The following is a 20,000-nucleotide window of genomic DNA, read 5'->3' as shown; positions in this document are numbered from 1 at the left end:
TCATATATATTTCACTGTGAAATTTTTCTCATATGACATGCCTGCCCGACATCACCACCTATATAGGTTTTGTGACACGTCACATAACAATGCCTCTTAATTTTATGACTTAGGCATGACCATCTAACGTATCTTTATGTTCACACTAATTTAATAATGCAACAGTAAAACTTCATTATTTTTTAACTTTTTTAATCATATTGCCTTCTATATGATTATTTTCATATATTAATTATATATATGACTTATGCCGGCATGACACTCCCATATAAATAGTCATATATATTTCACTGTGAAATTTTTCTCATATGACATGCCTGTTTACGACATCACCAACCCTATATAGGTTTTTGTGACACCGTTGTTCTCAATGCTCTTATTTATTTAAGTATTACCATCTAACGCTGCCTTTTTGTTGCACCATCATTTAAATAATACAACCTATCGTTGGGATTCAAGTGTGAACACGCCTTCTATATGATTATTTTCATATATTATTTATATATGACTTATGCCGGCAAGACTCACATCCATAACACATAGTCATATATATTTCACTTGTGAATTTTCTCATATGACATGCCTGCTCGACATCACCACCCCATATATAGGTTTTTGTGACACGTTTTCTACAACCAGCTCATTTTACTAAGGTATACCACTAATGTATCTTTATGTTGCCACTATTTTCTTAATAATTGCTTCTAAGATAACATTTTTACATATACGCCAACTATAATCAATTATCATATATATTTATATATGACTATGGAGGCCATGATGAGCGCATATGAAATAGTCATATAGATCATATGACTCAAATGAAACTTGGCTGCCCAAGCTTGCCATCCCTATAAATAGTCATGTGATAACGATCTTGGAACCTCTATTCTGATAGTAAAGCGGCTCAGAAGTGGAAACACTTTATCCACACACACAACACAGACATACTATCTTCAACCGAAACTCACTTATTTTTTAGATCATACCACCGATATCACGGGTATGACATCAATTTATATGACCACTTAGCGGCAACACTCACCCGGAACGGCAATTATTGTTAAGGCGCAGCATAAATACAACGAGCTCGACATACCTTAGAGGAAGACTGTGACAATGTGCTACAACAGTCAATTTACCCAGCCATACGACCTACAGTCCGGCGGTCTACCTCCCAACCAGATAACAGAGTATCAGTATATTTTCATCTTGCTGAGCAGTCTTTTCTCAGATTTCTAATTGCCTTCGACATCAATTAAAGCACCATATAGGATTTGTGTCAGCAACCCTACAATGAAGCGCAGACTACTTATACATAGTCATTCCACTAATGTGATCATTATTCTCATATGACAGGGGCAGCCTGCCAACAGATCCACCAAAATTCACGACCCCTATATGGTTCCAAAGATTGATAGACCACGTTGTCTTCTAACGCGGACCTTTCTCCGTATTACGCATGACTGCCGCTGAATCTTTTATGTTGAGCACTGCACATTTAATAATCAACAGCAACGAGACTTCACTTACAAAGCCTGTCCTAACAAAATTGCCTCAACCTAGTGCAAGATTTACCACCATATATTAGTGACAATGACCATCAACGAGCAAGACTCACTGCATATCATAGCACATATTGTCCCATATTTCATCTCTTGTGACTACCTCGATATGACATGCCTGTTGGTCATCACCAACCTCATATAGCTGAGAAGAGACGTTTTGCGACAGTATTTACTCCTAACCAGATCTTTATCCTAAGAGATAAAATGTATAACAGCCGCAATGCCAGCTTAAGGGAGCACTCTTAACAATTCAGAGCATATACTTCATAATATTATTTATATATATTTATCCACATGCAACAATATGGAGGTCACTTCATATATACCTTACTTAGAGAATTTGCTCCATCCATGCCTGCTAGAGACTCACCAGAGCATATACGAGTGAAGCTTTTGTGAGCACCTCGAGCGAACCAGCTCTATTCAAGCCATATAAGAATGCACGACCTGCACTAATTTAATAACTGCAACGTAAAACTTCAACTATTTTTACACGTTTTAACAATAGACAGAGCTACTATGGTCTTTCATAGGTAACTTTTATGTATGACTTAAAGACGAAAGAATCACTCCATATACATAGTCATATATATTTCACTGTGAAATTTTTTCTCATATGACCTGCCTGCTTCTATCCACCCCAATATATTTGTGACACGTTTTCTACAATATTAGATTTTACTAGACTATGTATCTTTTTGTTGCACTAATATAATAATACAACCAGTAAAACCACATTATTTTTAACTTATTTAATCATATTGCTTCTATAGATATTTTCTATATATTATTTATGCGCACGTTATGCGGCAAACTCAGCTCCATACTACATAATCATAATTATGGCTTCACTTGTTGCACTAATTTCTCATATGACAACCTGTCGAATTCACCACGCATTCGAGGAGAAGAACTACGTTTTCTACAATGCCAGACTATTTACTTACCATCATATACCATTTATATGCTAACTTAAGATATGTTGAACCCCACTACGGCATTTTAATCTTATTTCGATCAAGATGCTTCTATATGAACTTCATATGCGCGATCTATTTATAAGTATGATATGCCGGTTTACTCACATAGGTAGTCGCCTATGCTCACTATTGTTTATTATAGACATGCCTGCTCGACATCTAACGAATATCTATTGTGTTGACACTAATTTACACAGCTCTTCCTAACAGCATAACCCTAATGAGATTTAATAATCACGAAATCATTATTTTTAACTTTTTTAACACCATTGCCCTGCTATATGATTATTTCGGTATATTATTGATATATGACTTATGCCGGCAAGACTCACTCCATAACATAGTCATATATATTTTCACTTGTGAATTATTCTCATATGACATGCCTGCTCGACATACCCACCCCTATATAGGTTTTGACACCGTTTTCCTACAACCAGCTCATTTTACTAGAGAGGTATATACCACTTAATGTATCTTGGATGTTGCCAAAATTTAAAATGCAAACAGTAAACTGCTTGTCAACAGTTAAAACTTCATTATTTTTTAACTTTTTTAATCATATTGCCTTCTATATGATTATTTTCATATATTATTATATATGACTTATGCCGGCATGACACTCCATATAAATAGTCATATATATTTCACTTGTGAAATTTTTCTCATATGACATGCCTGCCCGACCTCACCACCCCTATATAGGTTTTGTGACACGTTTTCTACAATGCTCTTATTTTATTTAGTATTACCATCTAACGTATCTTTTTGTTGCACTAATTTAATAATACAACAGTAAAACTTCATTATTTTTAACTTTTAATCATATTGCCTTCTATATGATTATTTTCATATATTATTTATATATGACTTATGCCGGCAAGACTCACTCCATATACATAGTCATATATATTTCACTTGTGAAATTTTTCTCATATGACATGCCTGCTCGACATCACCACCCCTATATAGGTTTTGTGACACGTTTTCTACAACCAGCTCATTTTACTAAGGTATACCACCTAATGTATCTTTATGTTGCACTAATTTAATAATGCAACAGTAAAACTTCATTATTTTTAACTTTTTAATCATATTGCCTTCTATATGATTATTTTCATATATTATTTATATATGACTTATGCCGGCATGACACTCCATATAAATAGTCATATATATTTCACTTGTGAAATTTTTCTCATATGACATGCCTGCCCGACCTCACCACCCCTATATAGGTTTGTGACACGTTTTCTACAATGCTCTTATTTTATTTAGTATTACCATCTAACGTATCTTTTTGTTGCACTAATTTAATAATACAACAGTAAAACTTCATTATTTTTAACTTTTTTAATCATATTGCCTTCTATATGATTATTTTCATATATTATTTATATATATGACTTATGCCGGCAAGACTCACTCCATATACATAGTCATATATATTTCACTTGTGAAAATTTTTCTCATATGACATGCCTGCTCGACATCACCACCCCTATATAGGTTTTGTGACACGTTTTCTACAACCAGCTCATTTTACTAAGGTATACCACCTAATGTATCTTTATGTTGCACTAATTTAATAATGCAACAGTAAAACTTCATTATTTTTAACTTTTTTAATCATATTGCCTTCTATATGATTATTTTCATATATTATTTATATATGACTTATGCCGGCAAGACACTCCATATACATAGACATATATATTTCACTTGTGAAATTTTTCTCATATGACATGCCTGCCGACCTCACCACCCCTATATAGGTTTTGTGACACGTTTTCTACAACCCGCTCATTTTACTAAGGTCTACCACCTAATGTATCTTTATGTTGCACTATTTTAATAATACAACAGTAAAACTTCATTATTTTTTTAACAATAATTTGTATTAAATACTTCTACAATCGAAATTGTTCATATATAATTAAAATTTTGACAAATTACACTCCATGAACTCATATCTCGGTAGAAATTTTCTCATATATGGCTGCAGTTCACCCCTATATAATTTGTGACACCACAGTCCAAAAAATTTAAGGTTTTCACCTAATGTTAAATTCAATTTTAATATCTCAACTTATTAAAAAACTGTATCAATAATGATATATAAAAACTTTTTACAATACAATTTTCATATGTTTAATTTTTTGTCAAAGTTGAACTCATATCTCGGTAGAACCTCATATCATATGGCTGCAGTTCAATAAAAATTCACCAAGTCCAAAAAATTTTTTTTCTCAAGTTAAATTAAAAATCTTATCTCATTTTATTAATAAACAGTATAAAATGATATTTAAAAAGTTTTTTCTTACAATTTTCATATGTTGAAATTTTTTGTCAAAGTTGAACTCATATCTCGGTAGAACCTCATATCATATGGCTGCAGTTCAATAAAAAATTCACCAAGTCCAAAAAAAAGTTTTTTTCTCAAGTTAAATTAAAAATCTTATCTCATTTTATTAATAAACTATATAAATGATATATATAAAAAGTTTTTTCTTCAATTTTCATATGTTGAAATTTTTTGTCAAAGTTGAACTCATATCTCGGTAGAACCTCATATCATATGGCTGCAGTTCAATAAAAAATTCACCAAGTCCAAAAAATTTTTTTCTCAAGTTAAATTCAAAAATCGTATCTCATTATATTAATAAACTGTATAAAATGATATTTAAAAAGTTTTTTCTTCAATTTTCATATGTTGAAATTTTTTGTCAATGTTGAACTCATATCTCGGTAGAACCTCATATCATATGGCTGAAGTTCAATAAAAAATTCACCAAGTCCAAAAAATCTTTTTTTCTCAAGTTAAATTCAAAATCTTATCTCATTATATTAATAAACTGTTTAAAATGATATTAAAAAGTTTTTTCTTCAATTTTCATATGTTGAAATTTTTTGTCAAAGTTGAACTCATCTCTCGGTAGAACCTCATATATCATATGGCTGCAGTTCAATAAAAAATTCACCAAAGTCAAAAAAATCTTTTTCTCAAGTTAAATTCAAAATCTTATCTCATTATATTAATAAACTGTATAAAATGATATTTTAAAAAGTTTTTTCTTCAATTTTCATATGTTGAAATTTTTTGTCATAGTTGAACTCATCTCTCGGTAGAACCTCATATCATATGGCTGCAATTCAATAAAAAATTCACCAAGTCCAAAAAATTTTTTTCTCAAGTTAAATTCAAAAATTGTATCTCATTATATTAATAAACTGTATAAAATGATATTTAAAAAGTTTTTTCTTCAATTTTCATATGTTGAAATTTTTTGTCAAAGTTGAACTCATCTCTCGGTAGAACCTCATATCATATGGCTGCAGTTCAATAAAAAATTCACCAAGTCCAAAAAATCTTTTTCTCAAGTTAAATTCAAAATCTTATCTCATTATATTAATAAACAGTATAAAATGCTATTTAAAAAGTTTTTTCTTCAATTTTCATATGTTGAAATTTTTTGTCAAAGTTGAACTCATATCTCATGTCTTAATTTGTGCCACTAATATGATGGCGTTCTTTTGCTACCAAAACACATAATTGTGTATGAAATAAATGCATACTTAAAATACGCAAGTATTCTGTTCATATAGATACATACATAAATGTATATATATATTTTTTATATCATGCATATTTTTAATTTTCGCCACTAATATGATGGCGTCCTTCTGGCTACCAAATTCATGTAATTGCGTACCAAATAAATGTATATTTAAAATACACAAGTATTTTGTACACATAGATATACCATGCATATTTTTAATTTTCGCCACTAATATGATGGCGTCCTTCTGGCTACCAAAATAAATATATATAACTAACGTATGAATAATATAAATACGCAGTATGCTATACATAAGTATGTATTGTATACATATATACTATGCATATTCTTAATTTTCGCCACTAATATATGGCGTTCTTTTGGCTACAAGTTCATGTAATTGCGTACCAAATAAATGCATATATAAAATACGCAAGTATTTTGTACACATAGATATACTATGCATATTCTTAATTTTCGCCACTAATATAATGGCGTTCCTTTTGCTACCAAATAAATATATATAACTAACGCATAATAAATAATGCATATATATATAAAATATGCAAGTATTTTGTACACATAGATATACTATGCATATTCTTAATTTTCGCCACTAATATAATGGCGTTCCTTTTTTGCTACCAAATAAATATATATAACCAACGCATTATATAAATAAATGCATATATAAAATACGCAAGTATTTTGTACACATAGATATACCTATGCATATTCTACTTTCGCCACATATTGCTACCAAATATATATATAACCAACGCATTATAAATAAATGCATATATAAAAATACGCAAGTATTTTGTACACATAGATATACTATGCTATTTCTTAATTTTCGCCACTAATATAATGGCGTTCCTTTTGCTACCAAATAAATATATATAACCAACGCATAATAAATAAATGCATATATAAAATATGCAAGTATTTTTGTATACATAGATATACTTACTATGCATATTATTAATTTTCGCCACTAATATAATGGCGTTCCTTTTGCTACCAAATAAATATATATAACTAACGCATACTAAATAAATGCATATTTAAAATACACAAGTATATTTTGTACACATAGATATATTATTTATTTATATATATATAATATATTTATATATTATATAAATTTTCTTCTTATATGCGTAATTGTATAACACATAATTAATAATTATGCATACAATTTTGCATATTTATATATATAAATATATATATAATATTTTTTATATATGCCTTAAACATATATATTTTATCGAATCGTCAAGCAAAGGATAAGCTTCAGTGGATCGCAGTATGGCAGCTGCTCAACCACTTACAACACCTTGCCTGTTATAAAAGTCGTTTACAATTGATTCAAGGCTTTGTCATTGTATTAAATAATGTTTTAATATATAACTAGCGCGGCACCAGGTGATCGAAGATCCTCCCAATTTACTATGTTATATGTAACATTGGCATCACATCCATCGTCGTCTATTAAATGAATAATAAACTTTTAATGGTTTAGAAGCCATACAATGCAAATTGCCCCTTATTTATCATTGCAGTCCAGCACGGATACGACCTTAGAGGCGTTCAGGCATAATCCAACGGACGTAGCGTCATACCACTGTTCGCTCGAACAAGTATTGTGCCATTGGTCCGTACCTGCGGTTCCTCTCGTACTACGCAGGAATGCTGTCGCAAACAACGTTTTGTCATTAGTAGGGTAAAACTAACCTGTCTCACGACGGTCTAAACCCAGCTCACGTTCCCTTGCATGGGTGAACAATCCAACGCTTGGTGAATTTTGCTTCACAATGATAGGAAGAGCCGACATCGAAGGATCAAAAAGCGACGTCGCTATGAACGCTTGGCCGCCACAAGCCAGTTATCCCTATGGTAACTTTTCTGACACCTCTTGTTAAAAACTCTTTAAACCAAAAGGATCGATAGGCCGAGCTTTTGCTGTCCCTGTGTGTACTGAACACCGAGATCAAGTCAGCATTTGCCCTTTTGCTCTATGTGTGGTTTTCTGTCCGCACTGAGCTGGCCTTGGGACACCTCCGTTATTATTTGAGAGATGTACCGCCCCAGTCAAACTCCCTACCTGGCAATGTCCTTGAATTGGATCATACCTGAGTAATTGGAGTTATACCAAAATTTTTAATTTAAGAACACATAAATGCACTCTCTCATTAATGAATTTGTTTGCGATTATATAACAAACTCGTGATACTTTGATCAAGAAGCTTGCATCAAAACCCAATACCATAAGATATAATAAATATATCCGTATAATGGCTAGGAAATGATACACGTTCCATTTAATCAAGTAAGTAAGGAAACAATAAGAGTAGTGGTATTTCATTGTCGATACTAAACCGAAATTTAATATCTCCCACTTATTCTACACCTCTTATGTCTCCTTACACTGCCAGATTAGAGTCAAGCTCAAAAGGGTCTTCTTTCCCCGCTAATTATTCCAAGCCCGTTCCCTTGGCTGTGGTTTCGCTAGATAGTAGATAGGGACAGTAGGAATCTCGTTAATCCATTCATGCGCGTCACTAATTAGATGACGAGGCATTTGGCTACCTTAAGAGAGTCATAGTTACTCCCGCCGTTGACCCGCGCTTACTTGAATTTCTTCACTTTGACATTCAGAGCACTGGGCAGAAATCACATTGTGTCAACACCCGCTAGGGCCATCACAATGCTTTGTTTTAATTAGACAGTCGGATTCCCCAAGTCCGTGCCAGTTCTGAATTGATTGTTAATTGATAATCGTTATAATTTAAAAGAACTAGCTGGTTGCCCAACTAGTATTCTTAAAAATTTTAGCAAGAAAGTTCCACAATTGGCTACGTAACTAAACTATCCGGGGAACAAGAAACTACCATAAATGATAGAAACTCTATTTACCCAGAACGAGCACATAAACCATGTTATTGTTTCCCAATCAAGCCCGACTATCTCAATCTTCAGAGCCAATCCTTATCCCGAAGTTACGGATCTAATTTGCCGACTTCCCTTACCTACATTATTCTATCGACTAGAGACTCTTCACCTTGGAGACCAGCTGCGGATATTGGTACGGCCTGTTGAGAAGTTTGCGTGTCCCCACCATAAATTTTCAAGGTCCGAGGAGAAAATATCGACACAACAGTATATGTCATGCTCTTCTAGCCCATCTACCATATCTCTCTGCGAAAGACTTCCATGGTAGTACGGCTATATAAAACAGAAAAGAAAACTCTTCCGATATCTCTCGACGGCTTCTTTATGGTCGTTCCTGTTGCCAGGATGAGCACGAGGCCCATATTTAATAACAAACGGATACTCAACAGGTTACGGAATTGGAACCGTATTCCCTTTCGTTCAAAATTATTCAAGTTTTTAATTATGACAAAATATAAATTTTAGTTACTTTTTTTTACTTGAAAATTTTCGGCTTTCGCCTTGAACTTAGGACCGACTAACTCGTGATCAACCACTGTTCACACGAAACCCTTCTCCACTTCAGTCCTCCAAGGTCTCATTCGATTATTTGCTACTACCACCAAGATCTGTACCAATGACGGCTCCATGCAGGCTTACGCCAAACACTTCTAAGCACACCATTGTACCTTCCTACTCACTAAAGTTTCAAAATTTATATTACAAGTAATATAAATCATCTACTTTAGCGGTAATGTATAGGTATACAACTTAAGCGCCATCCATTTTAAGGGCTAGTTGCTTCGGCAGGTGAGTTGTTACACACTCCTTAGCGGATTTCGACTTCCATGATCACCGTCCTGCTGTTTTAAGCAACCAACGCCTTTCATGGTTTCTGAATGAGTTGTTAATTTGGGCACCGTAACATTACGTTTGGTTCATCCCACAGCGCCAGTTCTGCTTACCAAAAGTGGCCCACTGGGCACATTATATCATAACCTTAAACTTCATATCAAGAAAGTTAAGGTTCTTACCCATTTAAAGTTTGAGAATAGGTTAAGATCGTTTCGACCCTAAGGCCTCTAATCATTCGCTTTACCAGATAAGATTATTTTATACAACAGTTAAATGCACCAGCTATCCTGAGGGAAACTTCGGAAGGAACCAGCTACTAGATGGTTCGATTGGTCTTTCGCCCCTATACTCAATTCTGACAATCGATTTGCACGTCAGAACTGTTTCGGTCTTCCATCAGGGTTTCCCCTGACTTCAACCTGATCAAGTATAGTTCACCATCTTTCGGGTCACAGCATATATGCTCAAGGTACGTTCCAGTTAGAGGCATAAATAATATAAATATTATTATACATAACTATATAGAACGCCCCGGGATTGCGTTAATCAACTATAAATAGTTAAAAAACTAATCCCAATAATAGTCAAGTTAATTACGCTATTAGGTTTATATCCCAATAACTTGCACATATGTTAGACTCCTTGGTCCGTGTTTCAAGACGGGTCCCGAAGGTATCCTGAATCTTTCGCATTGTTAATCATACAAGTGCTTATAATAAACATAAAAATCAATGATAATCATGCCATTATATAATTCCGAAAAAAATTAACGCACTGTACTCATATAATCTATCAGCACTTTATCAAATTTTTGAAATTTATTTTATGTTAAAATGCAAGCACTCTAATTTAAATAAACTCTTATCAAAATTGTTTGATAAATTCCATACATGCTAATAGATTACAATGTCCTTATATGGAAAAAATGCACACTATCGTTATAATATTGATTAAATATTACAATTTCTAATGATGAATTTTCCATAACGGATATTCAGGTTCATCGGGCTTAACCTCTAAGCAGTTTCACGTACTATTTAACTCTCTATTCAGAGTTCTTTTCAACTTTCCCTCACGGTACTTGTTTACTATCGGTCTCATGGTTATATTTAGTTTTAGATGGAGTTTACCACCCACTTAGTGCTGCACTATCAAGCAACACGACTCTTTGGAAACATCATCTAATAATCATTAACGTTATACGGGCCTGGCACCCTCTATGGGTAAATGGCCTCATTTAAGAAGGACTTAAATCGTTAATTTCTCATACTAGAATATTGACGTTCCATACACTGCATCTCACATTTGCCATATAGACAAAGTGACTTAGTGCTGAACTGATTTCTTTTCGCTCGCCGCTACTAAGAAAATCCTTGTTAGTTTCTTTTCCTCCCCTAATTAATATGCTTAAATTCAGGGGTAGTCCCATATGAGTTGAGGTTGTTTAATTACACTTATAGACAATTCTCTGCCTATTTTGAAATATACTATTTTTTTCTTGAAGGTCCATAATATTCACAAAATTATTCTTTATACCATATTCGTTAATAAGAGGCAATTCTAGTTTATAAAATAATATATTTTATGCTAGACATTCCTCAATATTATTTGAAATGAATAAAGAACATATAATTCTTCAAATTTCTCATGCAACAGAGTTTTAGTATTTTCATTTATTAATTCATATTATGAATATCTTAAGCGAGAACTTTTTAGATTCACACTTATATTATCCAATAATATACAATGTGCTTAAAATTCCGAAAAATTTTAAACAACTTATTTAGCATAGTCTTACAACCCTCAACCATATGTAGTCCAAGCAGCACTAAAAAATTAATTAAAGTACATAACAGCATGGACTGCGATATGCGTTCAAAATGTCGATGTTCATGTGTCCTGCAGTTCACACGATGACGCACAGTTTGCTGCGTTCTTCATCGACCCATGAGCCGAGTGATCCACCGCTTAGAGTGATACAATTTTTTTTTATTTCATTACGTCAAGAATATTTTTATTGAAAGAAATTAAAAATACACCATTTTACTGGCATATATCAATTCCTTCAATAAAATTTTTTTTTTATACCTAAATAAATGTTGCGAAATGTCTTAGTTTTACATAATCGATAATAATAAGATATATGACAAGTATATTTTAGCTAAATTTATTTATTATGATCAACATATGTAAAGCGTTAACCTGCAAAACAGGTACAACATTGTTTTTCTTTAGGTGTTGCGAACCAATGTATGCGCACTGGAATATGCACAATACATTTTGCAACGCATGTATATTATGGTACATATACACGCAGTTTTTTATTTTATCCAAAACACATAAAACACTCTTAATACAGTATATAATAATAATAATACATGACAAACGGTTTTTAGCTAATTTTAAATTATTATATGTTGCATAATTGTATCTCATATGATTGAATAAAATATTTATATTTATTAGTTACATAATTTATTAAATATTGCAATTCCCTAAAAGAGAAAAACAAATTTAATTTATTAACGGTTAGATGCATTAAAACAATAATGATCCTTCCGCAGGTTCACCTACGGAAACCTTGTTACGACTTTTACTTCCTCTAAATAATCAAGTTCGGTCAACTTTTGCGAAACAACCGCAACACACAAGGCGTCACAGTGATCACGTCCGGAGACCTCACTAAATAATTCAATCGGTAGTAGCGACGGGCGGTGTGCACAAAGGGCAGGGACGTAATCAATGCGAGTTAATGACTCACACTTACTGGGAATTCCAAGTTCATGTGAACAGTTTCAGTTCACAATCCCAAGCATGAAAGTGGTTCAGCGGTTTACCCGGACCTCTCGGTCTAGGAAATACACGTTGATACTTTCATTGTAGCGCGCGTGCAGCCCAGGACATCTAAGGGCATCACAGACCTGTTATTGCTCAATCTCATTATTGCTAGACGCAATTTGTCCATTTAAGAAGCTAGTGTCCTTATAATGGGACAAACCAACAGGTACGGCTCCACTTATATAAACACATTCAAACACAATAAACATTTTACTGCCACCATGAATGAAGGCTATATAAGCTTCAACACCATAATCCTGAAGATATCTATTTAATATATTTGAGTCTCGTTCGTTATCGGAATTAACCAGACAAATCACTCCACGAACTAAGAACGGCCATGCACCACCACCCATAGATTCGAGAAAGAGCTATCAATCTGTCTTACACACTTATGTTCGGACCTGGTAAGTTTTCCCGTGTTGAGTCAAATTAAGCCGCAGGCTCCACTCCTGGTGGTGCCCTTCCGTCAATTCCTTTAAGTTTCAGCTTTGCAACCATACTTCCCCCCGGAGCCCAAAAGCTTTGGTTTCCCGGGAAGCGACTGAGAGAGCCATAAAAAGTAGCTACACCCAATTGCTAGCTGGCATCGTTTATGGTTAGAACTAGGGCGGTATCTGATCGCCTTCGAACCTCTAACTTTCGTTCTTGATTAATGAAAACATCTTTGGCAAATGCTTTCGCTTAAGTTAGTCTTACGACGGTCCAAGAATTTCACCTCTCGCGTCGTAATACTAATGCCCCCAAACTGCTTCTATTAATCATTACCTCTTGATCTGAAAACCAATGAAAGCAGAACAGAGGTCTTATTTCATTATCCCATGCACAGAATATTCAGGCATTTGAAGCCTGCTTTAAGCACTCTAATTTGTTCAAAGTAATTGTACCGGCCCACAATAACACTCGATGAAGAGCACTAATGCAGGTTTTTAAATAGGAGGAACATATAAAAAAGTACAAGTACCTAATTATATATAAGAACTCCACCGGTAATACGCTTACATACATAAAGGTATAGTACTAACTACAATTGTAAGTTGCACTACCCGTATGAAGCACAAGTTCAACTACGAACGTTTTAACCGCAACAACTTTAATATATACGCTATTGGAGCTGGAATTACCGCGGCTGCTGGCACCAGACTTGCCCTCCAATAGGTCCTTGTTAAAGGATTTAAAGTGTACTCATTCCAATTACAGGGCCTCGGATATGAGTCCTGTATTGTTATTTTTTCGTCACTACCTCCCCGAGCTGGGAGTGGGTAATTTACGCGCCTGCTGCCTTCCTTAGATGTGGTAGCCGTTTCTCAGGCTCCCTCTCCGGAATCGAACCCTGATTCCCCGTTACCCGTTGCAACCATGGTAGTCCTAGATACTACCATCAAAAGTTGATAGGGCAGACATTTGAAAGATCTGTCGTCGGGTACGAGACCATACGATCTGCATGTTATCTAGAGTTCAACCAGTGTAACGATCTTGCGATCGCTTGGTTTTAGCCTAATAAAAGCACACGTTCCAGAAGGTCCGTGTTTTAATTGCATGTATTAGCTCTAGAATTACCACAGTTATCCAAGTAACTGTTAACGATCTAAGGAACCATAACTGATATAATGAGCCTTTTGCGGTTTCACTATTAATTCGTGTGTACTTAGACATGCATGGCTTAATCTTTGAGACAAGCATATAACTACTGGCAGGATCAACCAGAATAATGTTCATTTCATTATGTAAATATATTTAAAATATAATTACATAAATCTTCAAATATGTAAAATACATGACAACTCACAAATATTTTTGAATAACAAACGATAATATTCAATAATTGTATATATATATATATGTTATACTTGACATGTACTATACGAATGTGGCCATAATTAGATGGCATTCACGTTCGCTAGTTATAATTCACAATTGTTTATATAAATATATATACTTATATATAAAATATATATGCATATAATCGTTCAAAAATATCATTTTATTTCAACTTACTAAATATATATTATATCACACATGCATATTTATAATTTAAATTCAATTAATTGAATAAAAAATTATTTTATTTTGATGACAAATTGATAATTTTATCTAATTCTGCATTTACGTGTAGACAATATTATATTAGTAAAAACCTCCGTCCACAATAGTGTCCTAGAGGATTTTTCAATTATTCACAAAATATTAATTCTTTAGCTACGAAACACCGTCTTCTTTTGAAAAAAGACATTTAATACATTATATGCTTATATAATAGTAATAATTATATAACCATATAATAGTATCAATTTTTATATCGGATGAGACTAATAATTAATTAATAATAACATAATTATTACTTAATATGCAAACTGAAATATATGCATCCAATACATATATACGTGATGAGCACACACTGCCACCATGTATAGGTTTTGTGACACGTTTTCTACAATGCTCTTATTTTATTTAGTATTACCATCTAACGTATCTTTTTGTTGCACTAATTTAATAATACAACAGTAAAACTTCATTATTTTTAACTTTTTTAATCATATTGCCTTCTATATGATTATTTTCATATATTATTTATATATGACTTATGCCGGCAAGACTCACTCCATATACATAGTCATATATATTTCACTTGTGAAATTTTTCTCATATGACATGCCTGCTCGACATCACCACCCCTATATAGGTTTTGTGACACGTTTTCTACAACCAGCTCATTTTACTAAGGTATACCACCTAATGTATCTTTATGTTGCACTAATTTAATATAATGCAACAGTAAAACTTCATTATTTTTAACTTTTTTAATCATATTGCCTTCTATATGATTATTTTCATATATTATTTATATATGACTTATGCGGCAAGACTCACTCCATATACATAGTCATATATATTTCACTTGTGAAATTTTTCTCATATGACATGCCTGCTCGACATCACCACCCCTATATAGGTTTTGTGACACGTTTTCTACAACCAGCTCATTTTACTAAGGTATACCACCTAATGTATCTTTATGTTTGCACTAATTTAATAATGCAACAGTAAAACTTCATTATTTTTAACTTTTTTAATCATATTGCCTGCCTTATATGATGATTTTCATCATATTATTTATATATGACTTATGCCGGCATGACACTCTCCATATAAATAGTCATATATATTTCACTTGTGAAATTTTTCTCATATGACATGCCTGCCCGACCTCACCACCCCTATATAGGTTTGTGACACGTTTTCTACAATGCTCTTATTTTATATTTAGTATTACCATCTAACGTATCTTTTTGTTGCACTAATTTAATAATACAACAGTAAAACTTCATTATTTTTAACTTTTTAATCATATTGCCTTCTATATGATTATTTTCATATATTATTTATATATGACTTATGCCGGCAAGACTCACTCCATATACATAGTCATATATATTTCACTTGTGAAATTTTTCTCATATGACATGCCTGCTCGACATCACCACCCCTATATAGGTTTTGTGACACGTTTTCTACAACCAGCTCATTTTACTAAGGTATACCACCTAATGTATCTTTATGTTGCACTAATTTAATAATGCAACAGTAAAACTTCATTATTTTTAACTTTTTTAATCATATTGCCTTCTATATGATTATTTTCATATATTATTTATATATGACTTATGCCGGCATGACACTCCATATAAATAGTCATATATATTTCACTTGTGAAATTTTTCTCATATGACATGCCTGCCCGACCTCACCACCCCTATATAGGTTTTGTGACACGTTTTCTACAATGCTCTTATTTTATTTAGTATTACCATCTAACGTATCTTTTTGTTGCACTAATTTAATAATACAACAGTAAAACTTCATTATTTTAACTTTTTTAATTTTTATATTGCCTTCTATATGATTATTTTCATATATTATTTATATATGACTTATGCCGGCAAGACTCACTCCATATACATAGTCATATATATTTCACTTGTGAAATTTTTCTCATATGACATGCCTGCTCGACATCACCACCCCTATATAGGTTTTGTGACACGTTTTCTACAACCAGCTCATTTTACTAAGGTATACCACCTAATGTATCTTTATGTTGCACTAATTTAATAATGCAACAGTAAAACTTCATTATTTTTAACTTTTTTAATCATATTGCCTTCTATATGATTATTTTCATATATTATTTATATATGACTTATGCCGGCATGACACTCCATATAAATAGTCATATATATTTCACTTGTGAAATTTTTCTCATATGACATGCCTGCCCGACCTCACCACCCCTATATAGGTTTTGTGACACGTTTTCTACAATGCTCTTATTTTATTTAGTATTACCATCTAACGTATCTTTTTGTTGCACTAATTTAATAATACAACAGTAAAACTTCATTATTTTTAACTTTTTTAATCATATTGCCTTCTATATGATTATTTTCATATATTATATTTATATATGACTTATGCCGGCAAGACTCACTCCATATACATAGTCATATATATTTCACTTGTGAAATTTTTCTCATATGACATGCCTGCTCGACATCACCACCCCTATATAGGTTTTGTGACACGTTTTCTACAACCAGCTCATTTTACTAAGGTATATCACCTAATGTATCTTTATGTTGCACTAATTTAATAATGCAACAGTAAAACTTCATTATTTTTAACTTTTTTAATCATATTGCCTTCTATATGATTATTTTCATATATTATTTATATATGACTTATGCCCGGCATTACACTCCATATACATAGACATATATATTTCACTTGTGAAATTTTTCTCATATGACATGCCTGCCCGACCTCACCACCCCTATATAGGTTTTGTGACACGTTTTCTACAATCTTTATGTGGCACTATTTTAATAATACAACAGCAAAACTTCATTATTTTGTTATCATATACTAATCGTATCTTTTGTCAAAGTTGCTCGTAGAACCCTTATATCATATGGCTGCAGTTCAATAAAAAATTCAACCAAGTCCAAAAATTTTTTTCTCAAGTTATTCAAAATCTTATCTCATTATTATAATAAACTGTATAAATATATAAAACAATCGTAAACAATTTAACATATGTTGAAATTTTTTGTCAAAGTTGAACTCATATCTCGGTAGAACCTCATATCATATGGCTGCAGTTCAATAAAAAATTCACCAAGTCCAAAAAATTTTTTTCTCAAGTTAAATAAAAATCTTATCTCATTTTATTAATAACAGTATAAATGCTATATTTAAAAAGTTTTTTCTTCAATTTTCATATGTTGAAATTTTTTTGTCAAAGTTGAACTCATATCTCGGTAGAACCTATATCATATGGCTGTAGTTCAATAAAAAATTCACCAAGTCCAAAAAATTTTTTTCTCAAGTTAAATTCAAAATCTTAATTCATTATATTAATAAACAGTATAAATGATATATTAAAAAGTTTTTTCTCTTCAATTTTCATATGTTTGAAATTTTTTTGTCAAAGTTGAACTCATATTTCGGTAGAACCTCATATCATATGGCTGAAGTTCAATAAAAAATTTCAGTCCAATAAAAATTTACCAAGTCCAAAAATTTTTTTCTCAAGTTAAATTCAAAAATCTTTCTCATTATATTAATAAAACTGTATAAAATGATAATATAAAAAGTTTTTCTTCAATTTTCATATGTTGAAATTTTTTGTCAAAGTTGAACTCATCTCTCGGTAGAACCTCATATCATATGGCTGCAGTTCAATAAAAAATTCACCAAGTCCAAAAAATCTTTTCTCAAGTTAAATTCAAAAATCTTATCTCATTATATTAATAAACTGTATAAAAATGATAATTAAAAAGTTTTTTTCTTCAATTTTCATATGTTGAAATTTTTTGTCAAAGTTGAACTCATCTCTCGGTAGAACCTCATATCATATGGCTGCAGTTCAATAAAAAATTCACCAAGTCAAAAAAAATCTTTTTCTCAAGTTAAATTCAAAATCTTATCTCATTATATTAATAAACTGTATAAAATGATATTTTAAAAAGTTTTTTCTTCAATTTTCATATGTTGAAAATTTTTGTCAAAGTTGAACTCATCTCTCGGTAGAACCTCATATCATATGGCTGCAGTTCAATAAAAAATTCACCAAGTCCAAAAAATTCTTTTTCTCAAGTTAAATTCAAAATCTTATCTCATTATATTAATAAACTGTATAAAATGATATTTAAAAAGTTTTTTCTTCAATTTTCATATGTTGAAATTTTTTGTCAAGTTGAACTCATCTCTCGGTAGAACCTCATATCATATGGCTGCAATTCAATGAAAAATTCACCAAGTCCAAAAAATTTTTTTCTCAAGTTAAATTCAAAATTGTATCTCATTATATTAATAAACTGGTATAAAATGATATTTAAAAAGTTTTTTTCTTCAATTTTCATATGTTGAAATTTTTGTCAAAGCTGAACTCATATCTCATGTCTTAATTTGTGCACTAATATGATGGCGCAGTTCTTTTGCCAACCAAACACTTTTTCTGTATGAAATCAAAATGCATACATTAAAATAAACAGTATAAAATGCTGTTCATATAGATACATACTTCAATGTCATATGTTATATTTTTTTATATCATGCATATTCTTAATTTTGTGCCACTAATATGATGGCGTCCTTCTTGCTACCAAATTCACATAATTGTGTATGAAATAAATGCATACTTAAAATACGCAAGTATTCTGTACATATAGAGATACATACATATCGTATACTAATATGATGGCGTCCTTTCTGGCTATAATATGCATACTAACGCTTTTAAATGCATATTTTTCGCCACTAATATGATATGGCGTCCTTCTGGCTACCAAATTCATTAATTGCGTACCAAATAAATGTATATTTAAAATACACAAGTATTTTGTACACATAGATATACTATGCATATGCATTTCTTAATTTTCGCCACTAATATAATGGCGTTCCTTCTGGCTACCAAATAAATATATATAACCAACGCATACTAAATAAATGCATATATAAAATACGCAGTAATTTTGTACACCATAGATATACTATGCATATTCTTATTTTCGCCACTAATATAATGGCGTTCCTTTGCTACCAAATAAATATATATAACAACGCATTATAAATAATGCATATATAAAATACGCAAGTATTTTGTACACATAGATATACTATGCATATTCTTAATTTTTCGCCACTAATATAATGGCGTTTCCTTTTGCTACCAAAATAAAATATATAACCCAACGCATAAT

At 31.9% G+C, this 20,000-nt stretch overlaps 1 long non-coding RNA gene and 3 other non-coding genes across 4 annotated transcripts; all 4 read right to left on the bottom strand.

Moving 5' to 3' along the window:
• Window positions 1-7,378: 7,378 nt before the first annotated feature.
• LOC117577330 (large subunit ribosomal RNA) lies at window positions 7,379-11,340 on the bottom strand. Its single transcript, XR_004573128.1, has one exon. It is a non-coding gene; the product is annotated as a large subunit ribosomal RNA (ribosomal RNA).
• Window positions 11,341-11,694: 354 nt separating this feature from the next.
• On the bottom strand, window positions 11,695-11,873 carry LOC117577350 (5.8S ribosomal RNA). Its single transcript, XR_004573135.1, has one exon. It is a non-coding gene; the product is annotated as a 5.8S ribosomal RNA (ribosomal RNA).
• A 571-nt stretch (window positions 11,874-12,444) lies between these two features.
• LOC117577377 (small subunit ribosomal RNA) lies at window positions 12,445-14,445 on the bottom strand. The gene has a single exon (XR_004573150.1). It is a non-coding gene; the product is annotated as a small subunit ribosomal RNA (ribosomal RNA).
• A 378-nt stretch (window positions 14,446-14,823) lies between these two features.
• On the bottom strand, window positions 14,824-17,477 carry LOC127566238 (uncharacterized). Its single transcript, XR_007955513.1, has 2 exons — window positions 17,357-17,477; window positions 14,824-15,468 (listed from the first exon to the last, which is right to left on the bottom strand). It is a non-coding gene; the product is annotated as an uncharacterized LOC127566238 (long non-coding RNA).
• Window positions 17,478-20,000: the final 2,523 nt, after the last annotated feature.

Source organism: Drosophila albomicans, unplaced genomic scaffold, assembly GCF_009650485.2.
Source record: "Drosophila albomicans strain 15112-1751.03 unplaced genomic scaffold, ASM965048v2 utg000035l_pilon, whole genome shotgun sequence".
In the NCBI taxonomy this organism is placed as follows: domain Eukaryota; kingdom Metazoa; phylum Arthropoda; class Insecta; order Diptera; family Drosophilidae; genus Drosophila; species Drosophila albomicans.
The sequence above is the reverse complement of the archived record's forward strand: the minus strand, read 5'-3'. Positions and strand labels throughout refer to the sequence as shown.